Source organism: Chanodichthys erythropterus, chromosome 4, assembly GCF_024489055.1.
Source record: "Chanodichthys erythropterus isolate Z2021 chromosome 4, ASM2448905v1, whole genome shotgun sequence".
Lineage (NCBI taxonomy): Eukaryota > Metazoa > Chordata > Actinopteri > Cypriniformes > Xenocyprididae > Chanodichthys > Chanodichthys erythropterus.
In genome coordinates this window covers 32,925,119-32,941,584 of record NC_090224.1, presented here as the reverse complement: position 1 = coordinate 32,941,584, position 16,466 = coordinate 32,925,119, and the positions used below count along the sequence as shown (strand labels likewise).

At 37.5% G+C, this 16,466-nt stretch overlaps 1 protein-coding gene across 4 annotated transcripts in view; it reads right to left on the bottom strand.

The window, feature by feature from the left end:
- The window catches only part of ralgps2 (Ral GEF with PH domain and SH3 binding motif 2), a 148,454-nt gene extending 132,339 nt beyond the window's left edge, over nt 1-16,115 (bottom strand). For all 4 annotated transcript variants that reach the window (XM_067384770.1, XM_067384771.1, XM_067384772.1 and 1 more), the window contains exon 1: nt 15,962-16,115. The gene's annotated coding sequence lies outside the window, so the exon portion shown is untranslated. The remainder of the gene's footprint in view (nt 1-15,961) is intronic.
- Between the last annotated feature and the right edge of the window lie 351 nt (nt 16,116-16,466).

Below are 16,466 nucleotides of genomic sequence, written 5' to 3'. Positions count from 1 at the left end.
CAACCAGTATAACAAAAAATGTTTCTGTAGAATCATTTATTGCACCTTTAATTTATTAAAGTGCCCCTATTATGGATTTTTGAAAATTACCTTTCATGTAGTGTGTAGCATAGCTCTAAGTGAATGAAAACATCCTGCAAAGTTTTAAATCTGAAAGTGCACCGTATATAAAGTTTTTAGGTGTGTCCCGATTCACGTACTTGTGCACTATTCTATGACGTTTTTAAGTATAACGAGTAGTGCGTTCACACAGAAAATTCCAAAAAGAAAAAGTGCACTTTAAATACCTGGATGATGCACTAAATTAACGGAAAAAACAAAGTGTGGAATGTTGGACACTTCATGTACTCAACTGTCAGCTGTCAACAGCTTTAATTACGTAGTGGAGGGGAAGGGAGGATTTCTGTTGTTAAATGACAAAATAACCTTATACAATTCACGCACTACATGGATGAGTGCATAGTGCACAAGTAGATAGTGTATAAGTGCATAGCGTATAGTGCGTCATTTGGGACGCAACTATTGTCTCTCAAAAGTAAGATTTGACTCGGAGTCATTTAAACGAGTCATTTGTAAAACTAATTCCAAGCCGTTTCGTTGTGACATCACAATGTAACATTAGCATATTGCCCGCCCACTTATTGTGCGTGCAGACAGCAGAGAAAAAATAATTTTTTTCAACAATACTACAGCAGTACAATCTTTTGATGTGTTCTCATCATTTTACTGATGACTACTTCTCAAACCTCTGGGAGTTTAACGCAGGATTCACAAAACACTTGGTCTTAAAATATGGATCAATGCCCAGTTTATTTGGACCAGCTTGCTCCTCTGAATCTCAACCTGTAAGTATGATTAATAATTGATGTTGATATTTTCTAGCAATCGTTCAAATTTTGTAGTTTTGTATGTTATGTTGTGCAACGTACACCCTAGTCTGTATGTCTCCTGCTAACCGGCTTACTCACGTTTATGTAGTTCTGCAATTTAGATGAGGATCCAATATCGTTTAAAAATGGGTCAATTAATGCAGCTTGTCGGCCTTATTACTTGGAGTAATGATCAAGGATGGAGCACAACTTTTGTTTATGAAGTGTAATGCATTATCAGCTATTCACGTTTGAGCTCGGCTAACGTGGGAGTTTACGACATAGCTGTGGGCTCGGTTCGCTTACATAACTGTAAAACAATTTTTTTTCGTTCTGTGTTCCCACAGGTGCACCTACATAAAGTATAACAGTGATGCTGCTATCACGTCTTATAAATAACGCAAACTAAGGTGACACTTACCACAGGGAAACGTCATACTCCAGTCGTGATTGCGAATCAGTTTCTGGTTGATCGACTACTTCAGATGCTTCATCGTCGGGCTTGGGCTCAAATTGATACGGTAAAAATCAATGCTATCTTTTCTGTCCATACATTGTATACAATGTCTTGCGAATTAATAGCTGTCATTCAGTTATGGCAATGGGCGCGTGGTGCACGCAGTAGACCAATAACAAAGGATTGAGCCATCTGACCAATCAGAGCAGTGTAGGCTCACGGAAAGAAGAGGTTTAGAGAGACTGATTCTTTGAACTGCTTTAAATGAATCGTTTACAAAACATTGAGAACTGAGGTGAAATTAAATGTAAATTATGAGAAAACGAAAGTGTTTTTTGACCTTGCATGCATGTAAACCTGTTGAAGGAGACTCCCAAAACAGAACCTTAAAAAAGCCATAATAGGGGCACTTTAAAAAAAATACAGTGCAAATGCAATTCATATGTAGAATGTGTAAGCTTTTAATTTCTGAATTCAAAATGTATTTTAATATTTTTGGGGAGAAGTAGTCAAAAATGTCCGAACATTATAATGAAGATAAAAGTTTTATTAAAGTAAATTATTGAAAAAAGCAGAAATATTTATACTTTCATAAAATTTATTAATTATTTCAGTTTCAACAAAACTGCTTAACCGCTTATTTTGTCATGTGGTGTGACCAACATGTTGCACAACTCCACAAAAAAAATGTGTTATATTAAAATTTTTACCTTGATTTTTCTTCTTTCTTTTTTTGAAAATATTAATATTTTACATTTTCAAAATATTTTAGTATATTACAGTTCTTGGCACATGTGAAACTAGATTTTCAAAAGATTTTTCCTTATCATTGACGCTCTATTGACCCATCTAAAAAGTGTCATGCAACATCTGTACAACATAATCACCCTCTTTAGCTGACGCCATCAACATCATAACCACTAGTCTTCCCCACACAACCACAGACACACACAACACTGAAATTTAGGGTGCATCAAACTCAGTTGTTCTCAGCTAGAGGGTTGATTGGGTCACAAACAGTCTAGATCCTGTGAAAAAAACAGTTTAGGACCACTGATAAAAACCATCCCAAGAGAGGATGATGTGAAAGAGATAAGATCCCACACATAACCAAACAAGGATCACGAGAACACACTCTTCCGCTCTCTCACATGCGTGCAAACTGACCATACAAGGTGACCAAAAAGTAGATGAAAGGTTATAGATAAATTGCACCCACACATGCCATTATAAGTGCTCTCTTGAATGAACAAACAAATGAAAGGTACAGCCAACTAATGTTAGCAGTGCCTGAGGTCAATCTCAGGGGGCCACGTGAATGTGCCGTTAACAGCTGCTTGAGTGACAACATCATCAGTCCATATGTCATAATTTAAACTCAGTTTGTGGAAGAAAAGAGTTTAACTAAACTGATGATCTACAGGGAAAAGCATTCAGTCTCTTGCTTTGTTCCAAAACCTAATGTGGTGCGCTTTTGAATCGAAAGACTCTTCCAAAAGATAGGTAACTTCATTTTTAACATATTTCGTTAACTCAAATTTTAAGGCAGCATTCCTCCACAAAAAGCAAAGAATGAATCACAGCAAGTGCAATCAAATTCTTCTTTCTCTTCTTTTCTGCTCTAGCTTGTTTCCCAATCTTGCTGTATAATAAACCAGGCATTGTATACTATGAATATTGTTAGCTATGTGACAATTTTTTTGTGATGTTCCTCATTTATAAGTCATTTTTTAAAAAGCGTTTGATAAATTAATACATGAAAAGAATCAATAAAAAGTTTAAAGGTGCCATAGAATTGAAAACTGAATTTACCTTGGCATAGTTGAATAACAAGAGTTCAGTACATGGAAATGGCATACAGTGAGTCTCCAACACCATTGTTTTCTCCTTATTATGTAAATCTAATTTGTTGAAAAGACCTCAGAAGAACAGGCAAATCTCAACATAATACCGACTGTTACGTAACAGTCGGGATCATTAATATGTACGCCCCCAATATTTGCATATGCCAGCCCATGTTCAAGGCATTGGACAAGCCAGTATTAACGTCTGGATGTGCACAGCTGAATCATCAGACTTTATGCAGGTAAGCAAGCAAGGACAACAGCAAAAAATGGCAGATGGAGCAATAATAACTGACATGATCGATGATAACATGATATTTTTATTGATATTTGTAAATTGTCTTTCTAAATGTTTCGTTAGCATGTTGCTAATGTACTATTAAATGTGGTTAAAGTTACCATTGTTTCTTACTGTATTCACGGAGACAAGAGAGCCGGCTATTTTCATTTTTAAACACTTGCAGTCTGTATAATGCATAAACACAACTTCATTCTTTATAAATCTCTTTTATAAAAATATAAATTACACAGTGTGTAATGTTAGCTTTAGCCCGTTAGCCACAGAGTATAGCCTCAAACTCATTCAGAATCAAATGTAAACATCCAAATAAATACCATATTTACATAATCGGGTATGCTGCGTGACGAACACTTTGTAAAGATCCATTTTGAGGGTTATATAAGCTGTGTGAACTTTGTTTATGCAATGTATTATAGAGTCGCGAGCTTGGGGCGGGGAGCGCGAGCATTTAAAGGAGAAGCACGCTGAATCGGTGCATATTTAATGATGCCCCAAAATAGGCAGTTATAAAAATGAAAAAAAAAAAATAAATAAATCTATGGGGTATTTTGAGCTGAAACTTCACAGACACATTCAGGGGACACCTTAGACTTATATTACATCTTGTGAAAAAACATTCTATGGCACTTTTAATGTAAAACTTTTTATTTTACACAATATTTGTGACGTGTATTGTATGCTTATTAGAGTATGTTTGCTTAGCAGACATGCTAACATTTGAAACAATAATATCAATAAAATAGTTTTTTACATAATATTTGTGCTATGTATTTAATGTTTAATAGTATATTATTTTAGCAACTCGTTAAAATGTTAAACAAAATACCATTTTGTAAAAAAGTTCAATGTAAAAATGCATGATGTTTACGCTGAATATTTTACAATTAATGTTTTCTTAGCTAAGCAACATGCTAATATTTTAAAAAGAAAAGTATCAATAAAAAGTTCAATGTAAAAGTGTATTTTACATATAACAATATTTGTGCTGTGTATTTTATACTTATTAAAAGTACCATTCGCTTAATGACCTGCTAACATTTGTAATAGAAGACATAATAAAATGTTCAGCAAAAAAAATTACTATTTTACAATATTTGTCCTCAAGTGTTTAATACTTGGAGTATGTTAGCTTAGTGACAAGCTAACATTTGAAAGAAAAGTATCAATAAAAAATTCAATATAAAAATGTATTATTTTACACAATATTTGTGCTTTATATTTTATGCTTATTAAAGTACCATTCAAATATCAAAAGTGAATCATTTAATTATATGTACAAAAAAAAGAGTGTTTCATTCCAGCAAACAATGTGGACAGGCCTTAAAGTTGTAATGTTAAAAACAGATGACAAGTTAAAATTCTATGACATGAATCATAAGACAAAGAAGCTCTGAGATCAACAAGAAAGTGTTTTGTGAAGTCATATGGGCCCCTAGTAACTAGTCTCAACCGCTACTGCGGCAGACAGACAAGACATTCTTGATAATGCTCATCACCTCTCACTTCCTCTGTGGGCCAACTGCATGACTGGCACTCACGTTACCCTGGAAACTACTTACAGCCCATCAATCGAGAACAAGAGTGAAAGCCTGCATGTTTCAGAGGGTTCTGTTACAAAAAAAATCAGCTGTTATACAATAGACGGTGATGGTTGCTGGCTTGCTGCTACCCAAACCAAGACCAACACTAGCTCTGAATACTAGTGTGCTGCTTACTGCATACTGAACAGAGTGAAATAGATCAGCAGACCAATAATCTATTGCTGCGTCACAATCATCAATCATCTTTCAGTTAACTATGACAAAATTATTGACAGGATACACATAACTGCAGAGTGGTCCATTAAGGATGCAATTACGACATGGTAGTATGTCCCAAAACTTGCCTACTCTTCTAATGGTCCTTTCACACAGGACGCGGAATACACTGCTGCACTCGCCGCTGGGTTCAGCACATCCCTTCAGATACAAAGTGATTTTCACCATGCTGACCAGAGCAAAGCAGACAGAGTTTTGAAACTTTTAGCGGCAGTTCTATACGTCTAGTCATTTGATTGTTGTTCAAGCTTTCGGTCAGCAGCAAAATATGTACAGTTGAACTCAAAAATTTACATACCCCTTGCAGAATCTAGAAAAATGTTAATAATTTTAACAAAATAAGATCATGAAAACTACGTTATTTTTTTTTATTCAGTACTGTCCTGAATAAACTATTTCACATAACAGTTGTTTACATAAAGTCCACAAGACAAAAAAATAGCAGAATTTATAAAAATGACCCCGTTCAAAAGTTTACATACCCTTGATTCTTATTTCTGTGTGTGGTTAACTGGATGATTTACGACCGTTTTTGTGTTTTGTGATGGTTGTTCATGAGTCTCTTGTTTGTCCTGAGCAGTTAAACTGAGCTCTGTTCTTCAGAAAAATCCTCCAGCTCCTGCAGATTCTTTGGTTTTCCAGCATCTTTTGCATATTTGAACCCTTTCCAGCAGTGACTGTATGATTTTGAGATCCATCTTTTCACACTGAGGACAACTGAGGGACTCAAACACAACTATTAAAAAAGGTTCAAACATTCACTGATGCTCCAGAAGGAAACACAACGCATTAAGAGTCGGGGATGTAAACTTTTTGAATTGGATGAACAGAATAAATTGTACTTTTTTGTCTTCTGGGAAACATGTAAGTATCTTTTGTAGCTTCTAAACAGAACTAAATGAAAAAAAAAAGTGTTCGTTAAACAAAAAAAACCTTGCACATCAACTTCTTGTTCAAAAGTTTTCACTCCTGACTCTTAACGCATCGTGTTTCCTTCTGGAGCATCAGTGAATGTTTGCAGCTTTTGTAATAGTTTTGTCTGAGTCCCTCAATTGTCCTCAGTGTGAAAAGATGGATCTCAAAACTTTTGCACAGAATATTAATTGTCTCCCTCTCTACCGCGTTCCGTTTGTCTCGCGGGTCTGTGCGCCGGCACTCATTCAGTAAAGTTTGCAGACTTTTTGCAAAATGGTAATGCTCGTGTGAATTTGTAACATTTACAGATAAGGATATAGCCATAGAATTAACTTTTTGCACAGAGGATGCATGTGCATCTGTCAAAGTGCCCGTCAGGGCAAGCCATTACGGTAATGTATTAGCTTGAAGCTTAAGATAAAGAATTTTCATGTTTTGATCAGCTTTAATCACATACCTTTCCTGCAGCAGCTCACTGTTTCCTCCACTATTTTTAGAAGCATTTTTGTCCATAGAAATGCGTTATTCAGTGCTGTAATTTGATGCGACTGGCAGAAGTTTTCAGTGCATGGTGGGCAGACCCGACTAATCGATAATGAGAATCGTTGTCGATGATTTTCGTTATCGATTATTATCGATTTTATCGAATAGTTGTTGCAGCCCTAGTTCCGTTATCAACATCATGCTTGTTGTTGTCATTTGCTAACGTTGTACAAGCAGAATGTGGTGGTTGGTCGGTGTTGTATTTGTCCCGTCCCTCCTCCACTCTGATTGGACACGGCGCTCCCATTGAAAACAACTGGAAAAAAACGCTAGCAGTGGGAAAAAACGCATTGGTGGACACGCAGCCAAAGGCTGTATTTATGCATGTATTTGATCAAAATTACAGTAAGCTAGGGATGCACCGATCATTTTTCATGGACAATTCAGAATTTTTTTTTTTTCCAAGCAAATGGTCCGTTTCTTATACCAGTTGCCGATTTGTTTAAAGCAAAAACTGAATGATTTGTGAAATTATGCAACATGAGACATCTGCACAAAACCAAAAACTGCAGACGGACTGAATGAAAATGCAAATTCACTCTCTAACAGTAGGTGGTGCTTATGAAACAGCAGCCGGTGGCTGATGGCTGGTCCATCTCTAGCAAAAGCAGTATAACATTCTTAAATAGTATATCAATTATTAAATATTATTAACCTTATATATATTTTTTCCAATTGCAATGAAATTGCATTGTTGGATATGGTACTCCTCTTAATGTTTGCAAAATTATAAGTTGATCTGGCTATTCTATGCACAGTATAGCTTCAAAAAGAGCTGTTCACGCCTTCAAACATATCCCATGTTTCCTTTGAAACAGCAGTAAAAAGCACTCAAGAAAGAAGTTCTATAATCTGCTAGCCTCACTGTAACATAACTACAGGTCTCGGAACAGTCCTCTAAATTACACAGTTGCAGTAATGTGCAGCTCACAAAAGCCAATTTTACTGTCAGATGAAAATGGAAAGAGCAGCCATACGTGGACAACTTATTAATCACTGCAGTATTGCAATGAACAACGTTCTGTGAAAATACTGGTCAATGCTTAAGTTACACAGGGAGCCTGCGATGCAACAGGCTAATGAAACAGCTAACGTAATGACTTGCAAGTACCCTCATCATTAGACTAATTAAAGAGTCTCCCTGCTTAACCTCACAGACTATATGACCAAGAACAGAAGCACAAATAGCCACAGAGACAGACGCACATGCCTGCTAGCACAACAGATGTTAGGAAAAAGGCTTCAAATGGCCCTGTAGCTTAAAATACACATCCTTTCTGGCTCTCCCTACAACACTCACCATTATGTGGCGTTCGAACACGAGACACATGCAAAGAAGAGCGATGTACGCCCGTTATGGAATCACCTGCAGACAAAATGTAAACAAGGCCTCATTCAAGTGAGCGACTGCACACACGCCCATCCCGCGAGCCTCATCTTGAGTTTCAGAAAACCCCTGTCATTTGAGCAGGGAAGCAAAGCAGAACAGGACCAACAATCCTCACACACACACACACATACAGATGAAAGGTAGGCCCTTGTGGAGTGGGGGGGAGGTCCCGTTTCACGAATGTAATCTGTAAATAAATCGCATTTCTTTGTAAAGCAGAAAGCACAAGTCCAGATGGGCCTCGCATCCACACAAGACACGTCAATGCAGAGTGTGTTCATTTACGAGTAGATCTGACCAAAAGGATATTTTTCTAACTAGGTAAACCACCTTCAAGTATTCAGTGCCAGACCCTGCTCCGAGTCGGCCTCGAACCCGGCACGATCACTGCTGGCATGCAAGACAATGCACTACCAATGACTACCAAACACCTCATTCTCAGTAGTATCTACAAAACTCTCACTATCTGGCCACTGTTAGGGACCATTCACACAGAACGCGTCTTTGCGTCTAAAAACGTGAGACGCAGCGCTCAGAAATAGTTTTAAAAAAGCGCAGCATAGAACTTTTGAGACATGATGCAATAACAACAATAATGGAAATCATAGAAATAGGCAAACAGCAGAATTGATATACAAGTTTTGACATGGAAAAAAATAAGATAATAAGGAGTGCTTCCTCCTCCATGTTGCCGTCAAATAAAACAGTTGTCATGCAAACTTGCTACTGTAAACAGAAGCTCGCACCGCTTGACCCGCCTCCAAGTTCTTCTGATTGGTCCACTGTTTTGGAACTGACATTGATGAGTGGCGCTGCGTGTTAAAGTTGAAATTATTTTAACTTGACACGGCATCTTAAAAACGCGGAGCTCATGTATGATGCGCAGCAAAAGACGCGAGACACAAGCATAACGGTCATGCGCGTCCTACATAGAAAAACAATGGGAAAGTAGAAATAGAAAAACGCGTTCTGTGTGAACGGCCCCTTACACATGCAATACGAGTGGATGTCTGTTTATCATAGCTGACGCACAACAAAATGCTTCACGAAAAATAAAGCGCAGATGATGAACGAATGACGAGGAAGCACAAAAAATTAACATACAGTACACAAGAGCAAATACAAACGAGAGTTTGTTGTTAAACGCCAACAGAACAGCAACTCCAGACAATCAAAACCCAGTGTTACTCAAATGAGCAGGATGCCTCCGCATCTGTTTTCAGGCCTTCCCATCTAGCTCTCTCCAGCACTGGAAAGCTTTTGATATTCTTTTGAGCTCTTTTGTGTTGTGTCCCAACTCTCGTTCTGCAGTTTTTTTTTTTCTTATTATTTTCAAATCTCCCTCTTGCCCGTTCTCTCTCCTCGACCGTCATACGCCCCCTAACGCTAATTGGTTAGATGTTTGTTGTTGGTATCAGTCTGACTAACTTCCAAACAGTGTATTTGAAATAATACTGAGTCCACCTTTCAAATGCCCAGAAAGGTACTAAAGACATTTATAACAGATAATATTTATAATTTATACTACATTGACTACAGTGACTACAGTGGTTCAACTTTAATGTTATAAAGCGACAAGAATACTTTTTGTGCGCCAAAAAAACAATATCACTTTATTCAACAATATCTAGTGATGGGCGATTTCAAAACACTGCTTCATGAAGCTTCGAAGCTTTACCAATATTTTATTTTGAATCAGTGGTTCAGAGTGTGCATCAAACTGCCAAAGTCAAGATTTTGTAAACGAGGCTTAATAATGTCATAAGTCTTTCAAAACATTTCAAAATTTTAATGGTTCAAAGTATTCCAGACACTTCATAACGTTAAAGTTGAAAAACTGTAGTCACATGAACTGTTTTAAAGGTGCCCTAGAATTAAAAATTGAATTTATCTTGGCATAGTTGAATAACAAGAGTTCAGTACATGGAAAAGACATACGTTGAGTTTCAAACTCCATTGTTTCCTCCTTCTTATATAAATCTCATTTGTTTAAAAGACCTCTGAAGAACAGGCGAATCTCAACATAACACCGACTGTTACGTAACAGTTGGGATCATTAATATGTACGCCCCCAATATTTGCATATGCCAGCTCATGTTCCCAACATTATGAAAGGCATTAGACAAGGGCCAGTATTAACATCTGGATCTGTGCACAGCTGAATCATCAGACTAGGTAAGCAAGCGAAAAATAGCAGATGGAGCAATAATAACTGACATGATCCATGATAACATGATATTTTTAGTGATATTTGTAAATTATCTTTCTAAATGTTTCGTTAGCTTGTTGCTAATGTAGGCTACTGTTGGTTAAAGTTACCATCGTTTATTACTGTATTCACGGAGACAAGAGCCGTCGCTATTTTCATTTTTAAACACTTGCAGTCTGTATAATTCATAAACACAACTTCATTCTTTATAAATCTCTCCAACAGTGTGTAATGTTAGCTTTAGCCACGGAGTACTATCAAACTTGTTCAGAATCAAATATAAACACCCAAATAAATACTATACTCACATGAGCCGAAGCATGCATGCAGTATGCATGACAAACATCTTATAAAGATCCATTTGAGGGTTATATTAGCTGTGTGAACTTTGTAAATGCGCTGTATTATAGAGATTTGCGAGCTCGATGGGCAGGGAGCATGAGATTTAAAGGGCCAGCAGCCCCTGAATCAGTGCATAGTTAATGATGCCCCAAAATAGGCAGTTAAAAAAAAAATAATTAAAAAAAAATCTATGGGGTATTTTGAGCTGAAACTTCACAGTAAGGCTGGGCGATGTATCGAATGCTTTTGTCACGCGCATTTCTTCAGTAAAGCCGGTTCCCTGATTACCGCTAAATCGCCATCACCTGCTTTCAAATGGAGCGGCATTTAATAGACCGAGCCGTAGATCACTGATAAGACACGCAATATCGCGTTCAATATCGATATGTATCGCCGTCGATATTGAACGCGATGTTATTTTTACATCGTGTAAAAAAAAAAAAATGGCACCTTTAAATATGTCTTTAGTAGCTTTCTAGGCATTTGAAAGTGTTAATTATATTTCTGACAATGGAGGCCTCATGGAGCCATCAGATTTTATCTTAATTTGTGTTCCGAAGATTAACAAAGGTCTTATGGGTGTGGAACGACATGAGGGTAACTAATTAATGACAGAATTTTCATTTTTGGGTGAACTAATCCTTTAATATTAACATTTCACCAAAATCAAGATCAAATGGAGATTTTGACCAGCATATTTGAGAATGTCAGAATGTTTTGTACGTCATTAGGACGGCCGCATCTGAGACATTAAGTGCACTGCATTGCGTGTTCATCAAATTACATTTTACTGTAGCTGTGTGGGCACTCAGATTTTTCTGTCATTTGGCCAAAATCAAATGACATTAAAGAGGAAGTGCTTTGCATAGGCTATTTAATACAATAGGCTATTGGCTATGACTTGACGACAAAGTAAAGTAAAGCGAGCAGAGCCGAGTCGTACCACGCAGTGGAAAAGCGCCATTAAGTATTCTATCAATTATTATAGTGCTCTGGGGTCTTTACGTTTATTTTATTAAGATTATTTTAATTAGTGCTAATACTGGTAAAACTAATCCAAAACGTATAACTAGGCAGAAAGAGGCAGCCAATATTCTATGCCAACTGATACAGGAAAATTAAAATACTACTACTACTAAAAATAATAATAAAATTTAAAAATTATAATATATTGTGCATCCCTACCCAAAACTCCCTCACACTGGCCCCAGGCTATAGTGACCTGGAAACAAAGTGAAGTCAGAAATGAAGGTAGAGATCAACAGACAGAAAGAGAAAGGAATCCCACCTGTGCAGCCATAAGAAACAGCTGCACTGGAGCAGTGTTTCAGCTCTAAGCAGCACCAGGATCTGCCTTGCAGTAGTTTGAAAAGGACAAAGCTTTCTTATTTAGAGACAGGAAGCGCTCAGACATTCAGAAAAAGAGAAGGAAAGCAACAGAGTGAGAGTGTTTATGGGGATTAAAGCAATAGCAGATGCTCGCTTCAACTTTAACTCGCTTCATTAAACCAAAGCTACATTTAACAAAGGAAATTGATCCTTTGCATATTTGTGATCTGATTAACAGAGGGACTCAAAGACATTTATACTTCTTCTTTAGACTAGAAACACTCTATGCAGGTGTTTGGCAAACGCATTGCAAGCCATGGTCACATTATAGGGCCAGTTCACACAGAACATGCTTTTGCTGTTTAAAATCATGAAACGCAAATCAGTGGAATGGGGAAAAAAGCGAACTTACTTTAAAAGGTAGGGTAGGCAATTGTGTTTTTTATAAACACTTTTTGTTATTCTGGTTGAAACTCTCTTCAGATCTTGAAAGCAAGTGGTCTAAATATTAAAAATGTCTATCTTCTGTGGAAGTCTCAGGACCAAAAAAAATGTTTGTCCAATCAGTGCATTCGGTCCGAATGCCTGTCAGCGTATGTATTTCCATACCTCTGTGGGCCGTTTGTGCAGACATCCTCCGTCATCAGCACATTCAATGAGGCTATGCAGAGTTGTAGACAGATAGTCACCGAGCACCACAAACAAACAGCACCCGCCTTTTACAGTTTCTACTGAACCAAAACACAAATCTTACTTGTAATCTTAATTTAGAGACGGCAAACCGTAATGTTCAACCCAGAGTCCTCAGACTCTGCAAGTTAGAGCTCTGTAAGTTGTTTACATTCATTATTATTGTAATGTTATGTGCTTTGAGACTTGAGCTAATTTAAAGGTTTAGTTCACCCAAAAATGAAATTTCTGTCATTAATTACTCACCCTCATGTCGTTACAAACCCGTAAGCCCTTCATTCATCTTCGGAACACAAATTAAGATATTTTTGATGAAATCCAAGAGAAACAAACCTCAGTACTCAAGAGTTAACAAACATAAGCAGAAGCTCAACTGAACATGAATAATGTACAAGAACAAACCTCTTCCGAAAGCTCAAATATGCTGCGTAACCAATGAGGTTCATTCTTGTGTGTTTGAGCTTCCGGAAAAGGTTTGTTCCTGTGCGTTATTCATGTTTGGTTGAGCTTCTGCTTATGTCCGATGATCAATGTGAGTAAAAGCCTAAATTAAATCTTTTCATCAAAAAAAGCGATCGAGTCTCTTCAGAAAATATGGACTAAATCATCAATTCATATGGACTAGTTTTCCGATCTCTTTATAATCTTTTTGAAGCGTCAAAGTGTTCGTTGCAAAGGCAGTCAATGGAGAGACAGACATCTCTCAGGTTTCATCAAAAAGATCGTCATTTGTGTTCCGATGGTGAACAAAAGACTTATGAGTTTGTAATAAAATGAGGGCGTGGAGACTAATTAATGACCAAATTTTAATTTCAGGGTGAACTAACCCTTTAATGTGTATTTACAAGAAGAGCGGTAACTATAGAAGATTTTTTCGCTAAAAACTGCAACAGTGCCCCTAGTGCCAATGCTGAGAATGCAACATATGTTTGAACTAAGATATGCAATTAAAATTTCTGACAGCACCAAAAAAACAGAGCATTTATGCATCAAGAACCTGAACAACACACATTAGTTCATTCGGTAAATGTTCATAACACATTTGATTAAGTTAGTCAATCCTCAACCTTTGACTGCCCCGTATCTAAGCCACATTTTAATGGCCAATATCCTCATTTGATCATTACAGTTTTGGGCTACTTTACATGATTTTGATTTAGAGTGACTTCATCATATAACAGTGCTCTATTCAGTCAGAAGGTGCCTGAAAGGTTGCCTCATTTCCATATATGATCAATAAGAACTGAGTCAGACGTAATTACCGTCTTTTAGCTTGAGTTTACTGCAGAAAGATTCACTGTGGCTCAGAACATAGTGACATATTGGGCATCAGATGCTTTTGTAATGAACTTATAATTAACACTTATTTGGGCTGAGTTGACAATATCGATTAGTTGATTTGCTTCAATCTTCATTTTGATGAAGATTATGATTTTTAAAGGGTTAGTTCACCCAAAAATGAAAATTCTGCCATTTATTAATTACCCTCATGCCATTCCACAGCCATAAGACCTTCGTTAATCTTCGGAACACAAATTAAGATATTTTAGTTGAAATCCGATGGCTGTAATGACATTTCCTCTCTCAAGATCCATAAAGGTACTAAAAAGACATCTAAATCAGTTCATGTGAGTACAGCGGTTCAATATTAATATTATAAAGTGACGAGAATATTTTTGATGTATAAAACGACTTATTTAGTGATGGTCGATTTCAAAACACTGCTTCAGGAAGCTTCGGAGCATAAATGAATCAGTGTATCGAATCATGATTCGGATCGCGTGTCAAACCGCCAAACTGCTGAAATCACATGACTTTGGCGCTCTGAACAAAAGATTCGATACACTGATTCATAATGCTCCGATGCTTCCTGAAGCATTGTTTTTAAATCGACCATCACTAAATAAGTCGTTATTTTGGTTTTTTTTGTTGTTTTTTTGGTGAACGTGTAACGTAAGTACAACATGTTCCTGGATCAACATCTTTGTTAATCCTTGAACAACTTTCCAATCAACCAATCAGATTTGAGGGACAAGTGTCAAGTTTAGGCTTGCAACCAGGGTTAGGAGCTTCTACATCAGTGTTATTCAACTATCATTTCCCTCTGAATTTAGGGATAAGTTATGGGTAGGGTTAGGTTTAGGGGTTGGGAAAAGGTTAGGTCTAAATTTTCAGATAGGAATGTTGTTCCAGGATCAACAAAATATATTGATCCAGGAAAATGTCTTACTTGGCAAAATCACAATGACCAGCATGCTTCCCATCCAATAATCACAATTAGATTTGGGCTTTTTGTTATTTTTAAATTTATCAGGAAATTCAAACAATAAATGCAGTTTCCGCGCTCTTTAATGCAGCGTCACAGACAGCGCTTCAGTTCAAGTGTGTTTTCGTGTGTTGATTATTGTATTTAAAAATAAATAACAATAAAATGTAATAGTTTGGGCTCTGTTGTTACAGCTTTAGATTAGAGATTGTGAAATATGTCAAAACCCAGCCCTAACTACTTCATTATAGGTATCTCTATATTTTTTTGTTTTGAAATGATATGCAAAAAAAATACTTTTTAAACATATTGCCTTAAAATTGATTATGGTAAGCATAGTTACAACCAAAATACAATAGCAACTACAGCTACCGTAACTACTGTAAAATCAAACATAAACATCATGGGATCTGTTTAAAACAGTGTCAGAATTTTATCTTTTTCGTGATGACAGCAGTGGCCAACGACACTTCCGAAGTAGTAAATGTGGTAACTATGGTATTTTATGTTTGCCATGGACTGTTTTGTAAGATATGAAGAAGCAAGGGTGTGAATTAACCTCCGTTAGTGTGTGTGTGTGTGTGTGTGTGTGACACACCCCGATTCAGAGTGAGGTGGGGGGCACGTGAACCCCCCTCCAGAGAAACAACCGTTATCCTGCAGTGATCCACCTCCATGAACCACGAGAATAAACTTAATCCTGCAGATTATTACACACACACGTACGCCAGCAGCAAAAGCGTAGCCTGTTATCAGAAGAACCTGCAAAAGTCGGACAACTCCACGCAGCCAGCGCATGACACACACATGCACATGAATTCCCTCCTAAACAGGCGCATCTTCAGTCAGTTCACAGCATGTCGCCGGTCAGAGCGGCTCCGGTCGCTATTAATCCCATCAGAGGCGTGCTGCTGCTGTAGCCTGTTAGCTAACATCCCGCTCATAACACACACTGCGCATCACCAGCAACTAAAAGGCGTCAAACTCACCGCTTCGCGTTCCGTGCTTCACTCCTGCGCAGGGATGCTGCGACCGTTACTCCGTGCTGCACGCGATGCTCCAGCAAACTAATATAAACAAAATAAAGCAACAACAGTCGCGCGCCTGTAATGTTCCAGCAGGAGCGGCAAGTGTGTATGTGTGTGTGTGTGCCGTTGATCCGACATCGGGCGGGGCTACGGGCTCGGTCTGTTACTGATGCGGTGTTATTGGAGGAGAGCGGAAGGTGGGCGGTGCTACTGGCTCAATCTGATGCTGCTGCTGTGTTATTGGAGAAGAGCTGAGAAAGGGCGTGGCTTCGGTCTGCTTCTGCTGCTGCTGCAGTGTCATTGGAGGTGAAGACTGTCTGGCTGCTGGCAACATATGGTTTAACGAGTCCATAAATTATTGTTTTGAATACTTTAAAGGAAGAAATATTAGACGTAACAATATTGTAATTTTTGTATTTTTTATATTTTATATTAGCAATATAATAATATTATGTAATATATTATT